Source organism: Bufo gargarizans, chromosome 3 (assembly GCF_014858855.1).
Source record: "Bufo gargarizans isolate SCDJY-AF-19 chromosome 3, ASM1485885v1, whole genome shotgun sequence".
In the NCBI taxonomy this organism is placed as follows: domain Eukaryota; kingdom Metazoa; phylum Chordata; class Amphibia; order Anura; family Bufonidae; genus Bufo; species Bufo gargarizans.
Window position 1 is genome coordinate 304,813,257 of NC_058082.1, and position 18,111 is coordinate 304,831,367.

The following is an 18,111-nucleotide window of genomic DNA, read 5'->3' on the forward strand; positions in this document are numbered from 1 at the left end:
TCTGACTCCTGCTAACTTGTCTTAGATGGAGTAGCCCCCCCGGGAATTTATTCAGCATTGCGATTTCCTCATCTTCTAGCTCCTACTCCTCAACTGCTTGATCAATAACATGACGCAATGCATGCTCCAGAAAGAAGGCTTAAGGTACAATGTCACTGAAGGTGCCCTGGCTGCGACTGACCAATCTGGAGATCTCATCAAATGGCCACAGAAGTCTGCATGTGTTAGTCATGAGCAGTCACTGGCATGGAAACCAAGCTCCCCAGAACATGTCCTGCTGCAGAGTTTGTACAGGTAGTCATTAACGGCACGGTGCTGCTGGAGCAGCCTAACAAGCATATACAAGGTGGAGTTCCAGCGACTCGGGCTGTCACAAATCAGACGTCTGACGGGCAGGTTGTGTCGCCACTGAACGTCAGCAAGGCGAGCCATGCCCGTGTAAGATCTTCTAAAATCGGATTTTCCTGGCCTGCCACAAGACATCCTGGACCCTGGGGTATTTGGCAATAAATAGCTGTACGACTAAGTTCAGGACATGTGCCATGCACGGCACGTGTGTCATTTTGCCCTGTTTCAGCGCGCTCAGCAGATTTACACCGTTGTCGCACACCACTTTACCAACTGTCAAATTGAGCGGGGTTATCCACTGATCGGCTTGTGACCGCAGAGCTGAAAGGAGTGCAGGACCGGTGTGACTCTTGGCTTCCAGGCACAACAGCCGCAGCACAGCATGGCAATGTCTCACCTGGCACGTTGAATAGGTTCTGGGAGGCTTGGGGGTGCAGAGGAAGAGGCGGTAGCAATGGAAAAGGAGGAGTCAGCCGAGGAGGAGACAGAGGATGGAGTAGGAGGAGGAGAAGAAAAGGCAGGCCTGCATGCAATCCGTGGCTGTAACACCAAATCCCCCTGGGTGCCACAGGTTACAGGCTTGACGGCCGTCAGAAGGTTCATCAGGTGTGCAGGAAAAGTTAGATCACTTGACTGTGGTCAGATGTATCTTGGCACCAACACTTTGTTTCAGAGATATATTCACTTGCCGCTGAATTTGGCCATATAGCTCTGGGATGCCCTTCTGGGAAACATATTTCCTTTGGGGGACCTTCCATTGCTTCCGAGTCCACCAGTTTATATGGCAGTAGTTGGTGGGCTAGCAGTTCCGACAAGCCAGCGGTCAGTTGTTGGGCAAGAGGGTTATGAGGTGTCATCAACTTTTTACGCTCAAACATTTTGGCCACGGAAGCCTGTCTTCTGCCAGATGAATGCGACGACGGCACGGTGGAAGTTGGAGTGGAGGACAAATGGGAAGAGAGAGGAGAAGGAGAAGAGGCAAGACGTGGAGCACCAGGAGTGTGGTTTTGTGGGTTCTCATGGCGTTGCTCCCACTGGGCACAACACTGCAGAGCCATGTGCCGGCGTCCTGGAAGCGCAAGATGTGACTGTGCATGGTGGATGGCTCACTCCAGATACATTTGCAGTATGCTTTTTGCCTCCTGTGCACTGCGAGTTCTGCCTGCTTCTCCTCCTTCTCCACCCTATCTGCTGCTCCATCTCTCCCTCTGAAGTCCCCTCCTCTTCCTCTCTTGTGGGCGTTCAAGTGACGTCCATCGACATGTCATCATCATCACCTTCACCACCACTGACATTAGAGATCTCGGAGTAGTCAGCAACAGCGGGGGGCACCCTCCTTGGGCTAATTTGGGTATTGTCGTCAGACCACTGGGTGGCGGCCGTTGTTACCTCCTCTTCTTCATCCGATGGCTGCGCATCGGTAACGTCTGGTAATGGATGGAAAAATAATTCCTCTGACTCAAGTGGAGGGGCTATAGTGGTGGTGTAGGTGGTGTCTTTGGGGGTCCACACAGCAGAGAGTGAGGAGGGTGCAGATACAGAGGATAAGGAGGGTGCAGAAGCGGAAGGCTAAGCGAGCCACTCAACCAACTCTGGTGCGTCCTTTGACGTAATCGCACGCACCTTCTCCAACTTCCCCTTAGGCTACGGCCTGGTGCAACTGCCCGACCCCTACCACCCCTGCGGAACGTCCTGCCTCTTCCTCTGCCTGTCCTTTTCAAAATGACCCTGTGCCAAAGTCCCTAGAGAAGAGGAGTATTTGTGGAAGCAGGTATATCGCAGGCCTCAATCATTATTTGGTGGAAGCCGGTATATCGCACCCCTCAATCAGTATTTTGTGGAAGCAGGTATATAGGACCCCTCAATCAGTATTTTGTAGAAACAGGTATATCGAACCCCTCAATCAGTATTATTGGAAGCAGGTATATAAAACCCCTTAATCAGTATTTTGTAGAAGCAGGTATATCGCACCCCTCAATCATTATTTTGTGGTAGCAGGTTTATCAAACCCCTCAATCAGTATTTTGTGCAAACAGATATATTGCACCCCTCAATCAGTATTTTGTGGAAGCCGGTGTATCGCAGGCCTCAATCAATATTTGGTGGAAGCATGTATATCACACCCCTTAATCAGTATTTTGTGGAAACAGGTATATAGAACCCCTGAATCAATATTTGGTGGAAGCAGTTATATCGCACCCCTCAATCAGTATTTTGTGGAAGCTGTGTATCACAGGCCTCAATTAATATTTGGTGGAATCAGGTATATCGCACCCCTCAGTCAGTAGTTTGTGGAAGCCAGTGTATCCTACCCTTCAATCAGTATTTTGTGGAAGCAGGTATATCAAACTCCTTAATTAGTAATTTGTGGAAGCAGGTATATCGCACCACTCAATCTGTATTTTGTGGAAGCAGGTATATCAAACCCCTTAATCAGTTTTTTGTGGAATAAGGTATATCGCAGGCCTCAATCAATATTTGGTGGAAACAGGCATACCAAACCTCTTAATCAGTATTTTGTGGAAGCAGGTATATCACAGGCCTCAATCAATATTTGGTAGAAACCGGTATATCGAACCCCTATAATCAGTATTTTTTGGAAGCAGATATATCGCAGCCCTCAATCAATATTTTGTGGAAGCAGGTTTATCAAACCCCTTAATAAGTATCTTGTGGAAGCAGGTATATCAAACCCCTTAATCAGTATTTTGTGGAAGTACCGTAGGTATATCACACACCTTAATCAGTATTTTGTGGAAACGGGTATATAGAAACCCTTAATCAATATTTGGTAGAAGCAGGTATATCTCACCCCTCAATCAGTATTTTGTAGAAGCAGGGATATTGCACCCCTCAATCAGTATTTTGTGGAAACAGGTATATAGAACCCCTGAATCAATATTTGGTGGAAGCAGGTATATCACACCCCTCCATCAGTATTTTGTGGAGGCAGGTATATCAAACCCCTTAATCAGTATTTTGTGGAAGCAGGTATATCGCACCCCTCAATCAGTTTTTTGGGGGACAACAGGTATAGCACACCCGTTGCAAATAGTGGTTCCAATAACGCTTGTCCCTCTATATACCTGCAGTATCGCAGCAGAACTGCACACAACTGCTGCACAATACAAATGCACTATAATATACTTTCTATGTTAGAAAGTATATTATAAGTATATCACACCCCTCAGTATATCACACCTATTAATAGCACACCTATACCAGTCATTAAAATGACTTTTGTGGCCCTATTAGCTAGCGTTTGGTGTCACTAACAGTCTGTTCCTGCTCCACAAAGCAACCTCTCCCTACACTGGCAAAACACAGAATGTAAAATGGCTGCCAGATTGGGTTCTGTTATAGGGTGGGGGTGTGTCCATGTGCTGAAATGTCTCAATTGGCTGTCCTGTCCCACCTGATGGATGTGTCATGGGTCAAAGTTCAGCGAAATGCAAAAGAATATGGCACATGCGAATATCGCCATATGTTTGCATGTTCGGTGAATCACGAAAGAGCAAAATTCGTAACGAAACGACCGCCGGGCGAACCGCAAGGCCATCTCTAGTCAGGATTAATTGCTGAGAAATAAAGGCAGATGCTTATCGATTATGCAAAAGCATTAGAGAAGCATCTGGCACAAAATTTATTCTGCAGCAGGACAACAACCCCAAACATACAACTATTGACATTAATAACTATCTTCAGCATAAAGAAGAACAAGGAGTCCTGGAAGTGATGATATTGATCCCTATAGAGTCCTGGTCTTAGCATCATTAGTTTGTCTGGGATATTATGAATAGGCAGAGGATCTGAGCAAGCCTATATCTACAGATCTGCGGTTAGTTCTTCAAGGTGTTTGAAAAAACCTCCCTGCTGAGTTCCTTCAAAAATTGTTAGAAAGTGTACCTAGAAGTATTGATGAGGTGGGGAGTCAAGGCATCTGTATGGACACAAACAGTGATGAGCAAATTTCTATTCAGATTCTATTTGGCCAAATCAGTTAGACGCTTTTATTAGGGTATGGCTAAATTCAACCTGAATCTAAAATGCTCCTATTTTGAAAATGCTCCAATTTCCCTAAAAGGAGGTGAATGACATCCTGATTTCTTCTAGGACTGTCTGCATTAGCAATATATAGACATATATTTATGTAACATAAAGTGACTGAGACGTAAATGGCTGTGACTAAAGGCATGGTTGCTGGTGGTAAGAAACAATGTCTTTAAAACAAACAGCACTGTAAAAAATGTTTATGCAGAAAAAAATGTTTAGAAAAATGTTTGATTTTTTACATCAATTGCCTTGTTTCATATATTCTTCTTCATCTTTCCTGTCTTCTGATCTGAAAAAAAAAATTAAAAACATGAATGATGCTGTTTTAAGAAATTGACCTGAATCAAATCACTAAAAATTTAAATTTAAAGCTGACCAAAAAAGTTAGGTCAAATTTAATCAGTTTACAATCAATTTACTGATCTCTAGACACAAATGTTCCCTGATTTTCGATGCTGCACTGGGAACAGTATTCTCAAGTAAAGAAGTGAATTTAAAGCTTTGAATATACAGTTGTGGATTGAAAATTATAGCTTTGCCTGTGCATCATGTCAAGGTTATTGTTAACATGACAAGCACTCTATCAGCCTTCTGGAGCATAAAAAATTTGGATAGTGAGATCTGGGTAAATAATTTTTACTAAGTGACCAAGAGAATCCTTCTACCTTTACCATAGTCTTTGTTTATGGTTCCAAGTAGGTTAGATATTTTTATACGAAAAAAGAGATGAACTTAAAAACTGTCCAGATAAATATATAGCACTAAAATACAATGTCAACATGCCAACTCATACAGCAAAGACCCACTGACTAATGAACAATAAATTCAGTGATTTTTTTTATTTGACAAAACAGACCAGAAATCAAATAATCAGAAATTCTTAAATATATTGAGAGTTTAAGGAGTTTATGCTACATACCCAGTGGTTCTCCTGGAATGATGGCCTCAAGCAACCTCCCCTAGAATGTGAGCCAGACTGGCTGCCTCCACTTGCAGAGCTGTCTAGGGCACTTGCATATACTACACATTGATGAACATTCCTGTGAGACTGCTCAGCCATGATAGCATATCACAAACAGGGTCACCTCATTACCATCTATTGTAGAGCAATGTAGTGTGTAGTGTAGTGGTAGTTTTGAAACCTGGTACCATCGGATCCTGGTCCTTGTGAAGTACTATTAGCTCTTTTAGATATATGGAGACTTGCAAGTGTAAGCAACCAGCACCGATGAAATAAGACTTGTGTACCCTCTGCTTGTGTTCAAGAAATTCTGTGTCTGTTAACATTTGTTAGACCTTTTTACTGGGCTAACCCAGCCCTCAATGGCACATGGCCGCCCAGTAATATTACAGATGGGCAGGTACAATCCACCTCATGCCTTGACCAATAAGAATACATTTCAGAACTGAAAGGTACACATTTGCACACTGCCTGAGAGTGCCGGTGGGTGGAGCTCAAACACTCTCACCATCCACTACCACACCCAGGACACGTGTAAATGCTTTTAAATGAATCAGCCTTTTATTTAAACAGATATGGCCCTAATCGGACAATATCTGTTTAATTCGGTACAGATATCCTACAGACCCAAAGTGAACCTCTGTTAGACATTGTTCCAAAAGGGGGGATCAGTCCCTGAGGAAGGTCTTTTAAAACAGGGTCGACCAAGAAAGGTGATATAGCATTCACATGGCCACCAGTCCCACCAACCAATATTTTGTCATGTTGGGGCCCCCATGGTTCAATGAGACCGGCATCAGTGTGCTATACCCCACCGTTGCTGATGAGGATCCGCTGGCAGCTTTCACTAAGAACATTGCTCTAAGAGCCAGCAGCCATTAGATCCCCCTCAAACCAACGGTGGCGGCTTTCACATGGGGGGGCAGGAACCCGAGTGCTGATCTATAGAATTTCCCGTGTAACGTCGTGACTAGAGTTGAGCGAACACCTGGATGTTCGGGTTCGAGAAGTTCGGCCGAACATCCCGGAAATGTTCGGGTTCGGGATCCGAACCCGATCCGAACTTCGTCCCGAACCCGAACCCCATTGAAGTCAATGGGGACCCGAACTTTTCGGCACTAAAAAGGCTGTAAAACAGCCCAGGAAAGAGCTAGAGGGCTGCAAAAGGCAGCAACATGTAGGTAAATCCCCTGCAAACAAATGTGGATAGGGAAATGAATTAAATTAAAAATTAAATAAATAAAAATTAACCAAAATCAATTGGAGAGAGGTTCCATAGCAGAGAATCTGGCTTCCCGTCACCCACCACTGGAACAGTCCATTCTCAGATATTTAGGCCCCGGCACCCAGGCAGAGGAGAGAGGTCCCGTAACAGAGAATCTGTCTTCATGTCAGCAGAGAATTAGTCTGCATGTCATAGCAGAGAATGAGGCTTCACGTCAGCCACCACTGCAACAGTCCATTGGCATATATTTAGGCCCAGCACCCAGGCAGAGGAGGGAGGTCCCGTAACAGAGAATCTGTCTTCATGTCAGCAGAGAATTAGTCTGCATGTCATAGCAGAGAATGAGGCTTCACGTCAGCCACCACTGCAACAGTCCATTGGCATATATTTAGGCCCAGCACACACACAGGCAGAGGAGAGAGGTCCCGTAACAGAGAATCTGGCTTCATGTCAGCAGAGAATCAGTCTGCATGTCATAGCAGAGAATGAGGCTTCACGTCAGCCACCACTGCAACAGTCCATTGGCATATATTTAGGCCCAGCACACACACAGGCAGAGGAGAGAGGTCCCGTAACAGAGGATCTGGCTTCATGTCAGCAGAGAATCAGTCTGCATGTCATAGCAGAGAATCAGGCTTCACGTCAGCCACCACTGCAACAGTCCATTGTCATAAATTTAGGCCCAGCACCCAGGCAGAGGAGAGAGGTCCCGTAACAGACAATCTGGCTTCATGTCAGCAGAGAATTAGTCTGCATGTCATAGCAGAGAATGAGGCTTCACGTCAGCCACCACTGCAACAGTCCATTGGCATATATTTAGGCCTAGCACACAGGCAGAGGAGAGAGGTCCCGTAACAGACAATCTGGCTTCATGTCAGCAGAGAATCAGTCTGCATGTCATAGCAGAGAATGAGGCTTCACGTCACCCACCACTGCAACAGTCCATTGGCATATATTTAGGCCTAGCACACAGGCAGAGCAGAGAGGTCCCGTAACAGACAATCTGGCTTCATGACAGCAGAGAATCAGTCTGCATGTCATAGCAGAGAATGAGGCTTCACGTCACCCACCACTGCAACAGTCCATTGGCATATATTTAGGCCTAGCACACAGGCAGAGCAGAGAGGTCCCGTAACAGACAATCTGGCTTCATGACAGCAGAGAATCAGTCTGCATGTCATAGCAGAGAATGAGGCTTCACGTCACCCACCACTGCAACAGTCCATTGGCATATATTTAGGCCTAGCACACAGGCAGAGCAGAGAGGTCCCGTAACAGACGATCTGGCTTCATGTCAGCAGAGAATCAGTCTGCATGTCATAGCAGAGAATGAGGCTTCACGTCAGCCACCACTGCAACAGTCCATTGGCATATATTTAGGCCCAGCACCCAGGCAGAGGAGGGAGGTCCCGTAACAGAGAATCTGTCTTCATGTCAGCAGAGAATTAGTCTGCATGTCATAGCAGAGAATCAGGCTTCACGTCACCCACCACTGCAACAGTCCATTGGCATATATTTAGGCCCAGCACCCAGGCAGAGGAGGGAGGTCCCGTAACAGAGAATCTGTCTTCATGTCAGCAGAGAATTAGTCTGCATGTCATAGCAGAGAATGAGGCTTCACGTCAGCCACCACTGCAACAGTCCATTGGCATATATTTAGGCCCAGCACACACAGGCAGAGGAGAGAGGTCCCGTAACAGAGAATCTGTCTTCATGTCAGCAGAGAATTAGTCTGCATGTCATAGCAGAGAATGAGGCTTCACGTCAGCCACCACTGCAACAGTCCATTGGCATATATTTAGGCCCAGCACACACACAGGCAGAGGAGAGAGGTCCCGTAACAGAGAATCTGTCTTCATGTCAGCAGAGAATTAGTCTGCATGTCATAGCAGAGAATCAGGCTTCACGTCACCCACCACTGCAACAGTCCATTGGCATATATTTAGGCCCAGCACCCAGGCAGAGGAGGGAGGTCCCGTAACAGAGAATCTGTCTTCATGTCAGCAGAGAATTAGTCTGCATGTCATAGCAGAGAATGAGGCTTCACGTCAGCCACCACTGCAACAGTCCATTGGCATATATTTAGGCCCAGCACACACACAGGCAGAGGAGAGAGGTCCCGTAACAGAGAATCTGTCTTCATGTCAGCAGAGAATTAGTCTGCATGTCATAGCAGAGAATGAGGCTTCACGTCAGCCACCACTGCAACAGTCCATTGGCATATATTTAGGCCCAGCACACACACAGGCAGAGGAGAGAGGTCCCGTAACAGACAATCTGGCTTCATGTCAGCAGAGAATTAGTCTGCATGTCATAGCAGAGAATGAGGCTTCACGTCACCCACCACTGCAACAGTCCATTGGCATATATTTAGGCCCAGCACCCAGGCAGAGGAGGGAGGTCCCGTAACAGAGAATCTGTCTTCATGTCAGCAGAGAATTAGTCTGCATGTCATAGCAGAGAATGAGGCTTCACGTCAGCCACCACTGCAACAGTCCATTGGCATATATTTAGGCCCAGCACACACACAGGCAGAGGAGAGAGGTCCCGTAACAGAGGATCTGGCTTCATGTCAGCAGAGAATCAGTCTGCATGTCATAGCAGAGAATCAGGCTTCACGTCAGCCACCACTGCAACAGTCCATTGGCATATATTTAGGCCTAGCACACAGGCAGAGGAGAGAGGTCCCGTAACAGACAATCTGGCTTCATGTCAGCAGAGAATCAGTCTGCATGTCATAGCAGAGAATGAGGCTTCACGTCAGCCACCACTGCAACAGTCCATTGTCATAAATTTAGGCCCAGCACCCAGGCAGAGGAGGGAGGTCCCGTAACAGACAATCTGGCTTCATGTCAGCAGAGAATTAGTCTGCATGTCATAGCAGAGAATCAGGCTTCATGTCAGCCACCACTGCAACAGTCCATTGGCATATATTTAGGCCTAGCACACAGGCAGAGGAGAGGTTCATTCAACTTTGGGTAGCATCGCAATATAATGGTAAAATGAAAATAAAAATAGGATTGAATGAGGAAGTGCCCTGGAGTCCAATAATATATGGTTATGGGGAGGTAGTTAATGTCTAATCTGGACAAGGGACGGACAGGTCCTGTGGGATCCATGCCTGGTTCATTTTTATGAACGTCAGCTTGTCCACATTGGCTGTAGACAGGCGGCTGCGTTTGTCTGTAATGACGCCCCCTGCCGTGCTGAATACACGTTCAGACAAAACGCTGGCTGCCGGGCAGGCCAGCACCTCCAAGGCATAAAAGGCTAGCTCTGGCCACGTGGACAATTTAGAGACCCAGAAGTTGAATGGGGCCGAACCATCAGTCAGTACGTGGAGGGGTGTGCACACGTACTGTTCCACCATGTTAGTGAAATGTTGCCTCCTGCTAACACGTTGCGTATCAGGTGGTGGTGCAGTTAGCTGTGGCGTGTTGACAAAAGTTTTCCACATCTCTGCCATGCTAACCCTGCCCTCAGAGGAGCTGGCCGTGACACAGCTGCCTTGGCGACCTCTTGCTCCTCCTCTGCCTTGGCCTTGGGCTTCCACTTGTTCCCCTGTGACATTTGGGAATGCTCTCAGTAGCGCGTCTACCAACGTGCGCTTGTACTCGCGCATCTTCCTATCACGCTCCAGTGCAGGAAGTAAGGTGGGCACATTGTCTTTGTAGCGTGGATCCAGCAGGGTGGCAACCCAGTAGTCCGCACAGGTTAAAATGTGGGCAACTCTGCTGTCGTTGCGCAGGCACTGCAGCATGTAGTCGCTCATGTGTGCCAGGCTGCCCAGGGATAAGGACAAGCTGTCCTCTGTGGGAGGCGTATCGTCATCGTCCTGCCTTTCCCCCCAGCCACGCACCAGTGATGGGCCCGAGCTGCGTTGGGTGCCACCCCGCTGTGACCATGCTTCATCCTCATCCTCCTCCACCTCCTCCTCATCCTCGTCCTCCTCGTCCTCCAGTAGTGGGCCCTGGCTGGCCACATTTGTACCTGGCCTCTGCTGTTGCCAAAAACCTCCCTCTGAGTCACTTCGAAGAGACTGGCCTGAAAGTGCTAAAAATGACCCCTCTTCCTCCTCCTCCTCCTCCTCCTGGGCCACCTCCTCTTCCATCATCGCCCTAAGTGTTTTCTCAAGGAGACATAGAAGTGGTATTGTAACGCTGATAACGGTGTCATCGCCACTGGCCATGTTGGTGGAGTACTCGAAACAGCGCAACAGGGCACACAGGTCTCGCATGGAGGCCCAGTCATTGGTGGTGAAGTGGTGCTGTTCTGTAGTGCGACTGACCCGTGCGTGCTGCAGCTGAAACTCCACTATGGCCTGCTGCTGCTCGCACAGTCTGTCCAGCATGTGCAAGGTGGAGTTCCACCTGGTGGGCACGTCGCATATGAGGCGGTGAGCGGGAAGGCCGAAGTTACGCTGTAGCGCAGACAGGCGAGCAGCAGCAGGATGTGAACGCCGGAAGCGCGAACAGACGGCCCGCACTTTATGCAGCAGCTCTGACATGTCGGGGTAGTTGTGAATGAACTTCTGCACCACCAAATTCAGCACATGCGCCAAGCAAGGGATGTGCGTCAAATTGGCTAGTCCCAGAGCTGCAACGAGATTTCGCCCATTATCACACACCACCAGGCCGGGCTTGAGGCTCACCGGCAGCAACCACTCGCCGGTCTGTTGTTCTATACCCCGCCACAACTCCTGTGCGGTGTGGGGCCTGTCCCCCAAACATATGAGTTTCAGAATGGCCTGCTGACGTTTACCCCGGGCTGTGCTGAAGTTGGTGGTGAAGGTGTGTGGCTGACTGGATGAGCAGGTGGAAGAAGAGGAGGAGGAAGCCGAGAAGGAGGAGGTGGCAACAGGAGGCAAAGAATGTTGCCCTGCGATCCTTGGCGGCGGAAGGACGTGCGCCAAACAGCTCTCCGCCTGGGGCCCAGCTGCCACTACATTTACCCAGTGTGCAGTTAGGGAGATATAGCGTCCCTGGCCGTGCTTACTGGTCCACGTATCTGTGGTTAGGTGGACCTTGCCACAGATGGCGTTGCGCAGTGCACACTTGATTTTATCGGATACTTGGTTGTGCAGGGAAGGCACGGCTCTCTTGGAGAAGTAGTGCCGGCTGGGAACAACATACTGTGGGACAGCAAGCGACATGAGCTGTTTGAAGCTGTCTGTGTCCACCAGCCTAAATGACAGCATTTCATAGGCCAGTAGTTTAGAAATGCTGGCATTCAGGGCCAGGGATCGAGGGTGGCTAGGTGGGAATTTACGCTTTCTATCAAATGTTTGTGAGATGGAGAGCTGAACGCTGGCGTGTGACATGGTTGAGACGCTTGGTGACGGAGGTGGTGGTGGTGGTGTTGGTGGTACATCCCCTGTTTGCTGGGCGGCAGGTGCCAACGTTCCTCCAGAGGCGGAGGAAGAGGCCGAGGCGGCAGCAGCAGAATAGGCCGAGGCGGCAGCAGCAGAAGAGGTAGCAGGGGGAGCCTGAGTGACTTCCTTGGTTTTAAGGTGTTTACTCCACTGCAGTTCATGCTTTGCATGCAGGTGCCTGGTCATGCAGGTTGTGCTCAGGTTCAGAACGTTAATGCCTCGCTTCAGGCTCTGATGGCACAGCGTGCAAACCACTCGGGTCTTGTCGTCAGCACATTGTTTGAAGAAGTGCCATGCCAGGGAACTCCTTGAAGCTGCCTTTGGGGTGCTCGGTCCCAGATGGCGGCGGTCAGTAGCAGGCGGAGTCTCTTGGCGGCGGGTGTTCTGCTTTTGCCCACTGCTCCCTCTTTTGCTACGCTGTTGGCTCGGTCTCACCACTGCCTCTTCCTCCGAACTGTGAAAGTCAGTGGCACGACCTTCATTCCATGTGGGGTCTAGGACCTCATCGTCCCCTGCATCGTCTTCCACCCAGTCTTGATCCCTGACCTCCTGTTCAGTCTGCACACTGCAGAAAGACGCAGCAGTTGGCACCTGTGTTTCGTCATCATCAGAGACATGCTGAGGTGGTATTCCCATGTCCTCATCATCAGGAAACATAAGTGGTTGTGCGTCAGTGCATTCTATGTCTTTCACCGCTGGGGAAGGGCTAGGTGGATGCCCTTGGGAAACCCTGCCAGCGGAGTCTTCAAACAGCATAAGAGACTGCTGCATAACTTGAGGCTGAGACAGTTTCCCTGGTATGCATGGGGGTGATGTGACAGACTGATGGGGTTGGTTTTCAGGCGCCATCTGTGCGCTTTCTGCAGAAGACTGGGTGGGAGATAATGTGAACGTGCTGGATCCACTGTCGGCCACCCAATTGACTAATGCCTGTACCTGCTCAGGCCTTACCATCCTTAGAACGGCATTGGGCCCCACCATATATCGCTGTAAATTCTGGCGGCTACTGGGACCTGAGGTAGTTGGTACACTAGGACGTGTGGATGTGGCAGAACGGCCACGTCCTCTCCCAGCACCAGAGGGTCCACTAACACCACCACGACCATGTCCACGTCCGCGTCCCTTACTAGATGTTTTTCTCATTGTTATGGTTCACCACAACAACAAATATATTATTTGGCCCAATGTATTGTATTCAAATTCAGCGGGATATAAATTTGAGGCCTAGTATTTAGGCGCTGGGTGACAGGTATGGGTTTAGTGACAGAATTAGATTTGGAAATGCACAGTAGCGGGTGTGTGAAGTTATTCTGAATGACCCTATGTGCACCTTGAATATTATATACCCTTTTAGGGATAGATTTCAAATAGCTCTGATATAGCAGAAACCACTAAATTATGAAATTGCTAAATTGGGAATTGTATTTCAACCCAGAACAAGAAATGTGCTTGAACGGACACTAAATAACTCGCCCAGCTACAGCACTAAGGACAGATTTAGCGGGATATAAATTTGAGACCTAGTATTTAGGCGCTGGGTGACAGGTATGGGTTTAGTGCCAGAATTAGACTTGGAAATACACAGTAGCGGGTGTGTGTGAAGTTATTCTGAATGACCCAATGTGCACCTTGAATATTATATACCCTTTTAGGGATAGATTTCAAATAGCTCTGATATAGCAGAAACCACTAAATTATGAAATTGCTAAATTGGGAATTGTATTTCAACCCAGAACAAGAAATGTGCTTGAACGGACACTAAATAACTCGCCCAGCTACAGCACTAAGGACAGATTTAGCGGGATATAAATTTGAGGCCTAGTATTTAGGCGCTGGGTGACAGGTATGGGTTTAGTGCCAGAATTAGACTTGGAAATACACAGTAGCGGGTGTGTGTGAAGTTATTCTGAATGACCCAATGTGCACCTTGAATATTATATACCCTTTTAGGGATAGATTTCAAATAGCTCTGATATAGCAGAAACCACTAAATTATGAAATTGCTAAATTGGGAATTGTATTTCAACCCAGAACAAGAAATGTGCTTGAACGGACACTAAATAACTCGCCCAGCTACAGCACTAAGGACAGATTTAGCGGGATATAAATTTGAGGCCTAGTATTTAGGCGCTGGGTGACAGGTATGGGTTTAGTGCCAGAATTAGACTTGGAAATACACAGTAGCGGGTGTGTGTGAAGTTATTCTGAATGACCCAATGTGCACCTTGAATATTATATACCCTTTTAGGGATAGATTTCAAATAGCTCTGATATAGCAGAAACCACTAAATTATGAAATTGCTAAATTGGGAATTGTATTTCAACCCAAACAAGAAATGTGCTTGAACGGACACTAAATAACTCGCCCAGCTACAGCACTAAGGACAGATTTAGCGGGATATAAATTTGAGGCCTAGTATTTAGGCGCTGGGTGACAGGTATGGGTTTAGTGCCAGAATTAGACTTGGAAATACACAGTAGCGGGTGTGTGTGAAGTTATTCTGAATGACCCAATGTGCACCTTGAATATTATATACCCTTTTAGGGATAGATTTCAAATAGCTCTGATATAGCAGAAACCACTAAATTATGAAATTGCTAAATTGGGAATTGTATTTCAACCCAGAACAAGAAATGTGCTTGAACGGACACTAAATAACTCGCCCAGCTACAGCACTAAGGACAGATTTAGCGGGATATAAATTTGAGGCCTAGTATTTAGGCGCTGGGTGACAGGTATGGGTTTAGTGCCAGAATTAGACTTGGAAATACACAGTAGCGGGTGTGTGTGAAGTTATTCTGAATGACCCAATGTGCACCTTGAATATTATATACCCTTTTAGGGATAGATTTCAAATAGCTCTGATATAGCAGAAACCACTAAATTATGAAATTGCTAAATTGGGAATTGTATTTCAACCCAGAACAAGAAATGTGCTTGAACGGACACTAAATAACTCGCCCAGCTACAGCACTAAGGACAGATTTAGCGGGATATAAATTTGAGGCCTAGTATTTAGGCGCTGGGTGACAGGTATGGGTTTAGTGCCAGAATTAGACTTGGAAATACACAGTAGCGGGTGTGTGTGAAGTTATTCTGAATGACCCAATGTGCACCTTGAATATTATATACCCTTTTAGGGATAGATTTCAAATAGCTCTGATATAGCAGAAACCACTAAATTATGAAATTGCTAAATTGGGAATTGTATTTCAACCCAGAACAAGAAATGTGCTTGAACGGACACTAAATAACTCGCCCAGCTACAGCACTAGGGACAGATTTAGCTGGATATAAATTTGAGGCCTAGTATTTAGGCGCTGGGTGACCGGTATGGATTTAGTGACAGAATTAGACTGGGATATGGCCAAAAAATAAACAGACTATTGCTGGTTAAATGCACTTGGTGTGACAGCTTCACCCTGATGTAGGCTTTAGCCAAAAAACAACCACACCATTGAGGGTTAAATGCACTTGGTGACAGGCGCAGCTTGCCCCTGATTTAGTATATGGCCAAAAAATGAACAGACTATTGCTGGTTAAATGCACTTGGTGTGACAGCTTCACCCTGATGTAGGCTTTAGCCAAAAAACAACCACACCATTGAGGGTTAAATGCACTTGGTGACAGGCGCAGCTTGCCCCTGATTTTGTATATGGCCAAAAAATGAACAGACTATTGCTGGTTAAATGCACTTGGTGTGACAGCTTCACCCTGATGTAGGCTTTAGCCAAAAAACAACCACACCATTGAGGGTTAAATGCACTTGGTCGCAGCTTGTGCTGGCGCACCACAAGACACAAAATGGCCGCCGATCACCCCAGAAAAATGTGACTGACAAACGGTCTGTGCAGCCTAAAAACAGTGAGCAATTGAGGATCAGCAGCTCAATGATCCACAGCTGCAGATCGATCAGTTAATCAAGTCCTTTGGAGGAGTTAATCTGCCTAATCTCGCCCTACTGTCGCAGCCGCAACCTCTCCCTACGCTAATCAGAGCAGAGTGACGGGCGGCGCTATGTGACTCCAGCTTAAATAGAGGCTGGGTCACATGGTGCTCTGGCCAATCACAGCCATGCCAATAGTAGGCATGGCTGTGATGGCCTCTTGGGGCAAGTAGTATGACGCTTGTTGATTGGCTGCTTTGCAGCCTTTCAAAAAGCGCCAAGAAAGCGTCACAAAAGCGCGAAGAAAGCGACGAACACCGAACCCGAACCCGGACTTTTACGAAAATGTCCGGGTTCGGGTCCGTGTCACGGACACCCCAAAATTCGGTACGAACCCGAACTATACAGTTCGAGTTCGCTCATCCCTAGTCGTGACCCAATCACGCTCCTTTATAACCGTAATCCGGTCAGACCTTACACAGGGAGGCATATACAAAATAAACCTACATAACATTCCTAACCTAAAGAGAAAGTCCACTATAGTCATCCTATGCTAATAAAAATTTCCACGACAGTAGCGAGGCCCCTCCTATTCAGCTCTGCAAGTGGTGGCAACCAGTCCTACTCACATTCTAGGATAGGTTGCTTGTGGCCATTTTAAATCATTCCCAGAGAACCATTTTAAGAAAAAATATTAGGATCAGGAGCAGTAGTGGTTAAATTTTCATATAATGAACCATAAGACAAAAAGAAAAAGAACTGGTTCATGTAGTAGTAAATGGCAATTAGGGGCATTGTACAACTTGTACAGTCAGAAAGATGTGAAACCAAAATGTTAAATATAATAGACACTATTGATAAAATGATGTATAGTACATAAAACTGTGTGGGTTTGTTGACTAGGATGACTGCAAAATGGCAGAATTATAAAAAAAAAATTAATTCATATAGGTATGAGTGTAATGTGTAGAATGTGAAACAAATAATGTTGCTGTTGGCATTTCTGAATCTACTAGCAATGGGGAACCCATCTGTTTGTTTGGGCACATTACAAATCAAATTTCAACAAATACAATTTGATGGAAAGTGATTGTGACAGATTTAATATATGAGGCTGTGAGTTGCTCTTTTCTGTCCTACAGTTGTAAAACTTGTGTTAATCCACTTCCTAGTTATACCAATTGGATAAAGAGCCAGTGTGACTGCCATTACATCCCACACAGTAGTTGTCAAAACTGTCTAACTATGCGTCATTGCTTCTCTATTGCTGCATGGTTAGGTCAGGTTCAAGTGACTAAATACAGACACATTTTAGGGTTAGGCTTCTACAGTAACTAAGTTTGGTTCATTGCCTATTTAAGATGTACTGCATTAAAGGGAGTCATGAGATTAAGGCTAGGTTCACACCTGAGCGTTTTACAACGCGTTCATATGCGCTGTAAAATGCTCAACAGGCAAAAACCAATGTTTCCCTATGGGCATGGTTCTCACCTGAGCATTTTACAGCGCGGACGAAAGCGCTGTAAAACGCCCTACGCCCCAGGAAGTACAGGAACTTCTTTGGGGCGTATTGTCGCGCGTAACACCTCTGTTTTTCATTGTACGCCTCCGTGGTCAATAGCAAGAACGCGCGTACGACGCGCGTTTCCAAAATACCTAAACGCCCCAAACTACGCCTCAAAAACGTCCGATAAAAACGCCTGTAAATAGCGCTTATCGAATACGCTCAGGTGTGAACCCAGCCTTAAGCCTACCCAGCCACTAAAAAGGGATGGTTTGGGGTGGGAACTTTGATTTAAAGCCAGTGCACTTGTTAGGCTTGGTAACACAAAGCTGATACTTGCCAACACCTCACAAAATGTAAGTTGAATTTCTCTTCAGTTATAGTATTATAAACAGTTACATTGATATTTTTCCACTTGTTTATACGTAACCTACCCAGCTAAGTTAATGGATGGGTAGGCTAAAGTCTTCTGACAGACTCACTTTAAAGGGGTGGTCCAACACTTTACAAGTTACGGCATCTTCTCTGGATAAATTACTGCTAGAGATGAGCGATTTTCTCAAAATTTCAATTTTCCTAAAAAATTTGGTTCGATCCGAATTTATTTGTGGGGAATCACAATAACAAACAACTATTTCCTGGCTGCGGAGAGGTTTTATAGTAGTGTAGAACACTGTGCCTTGCAGTACCACGCATAGGGAGTCTGCTGTGGTAGTGAAACAATACTGAGAGTCAGCATGATATGTAGATGACAGGCGTCGC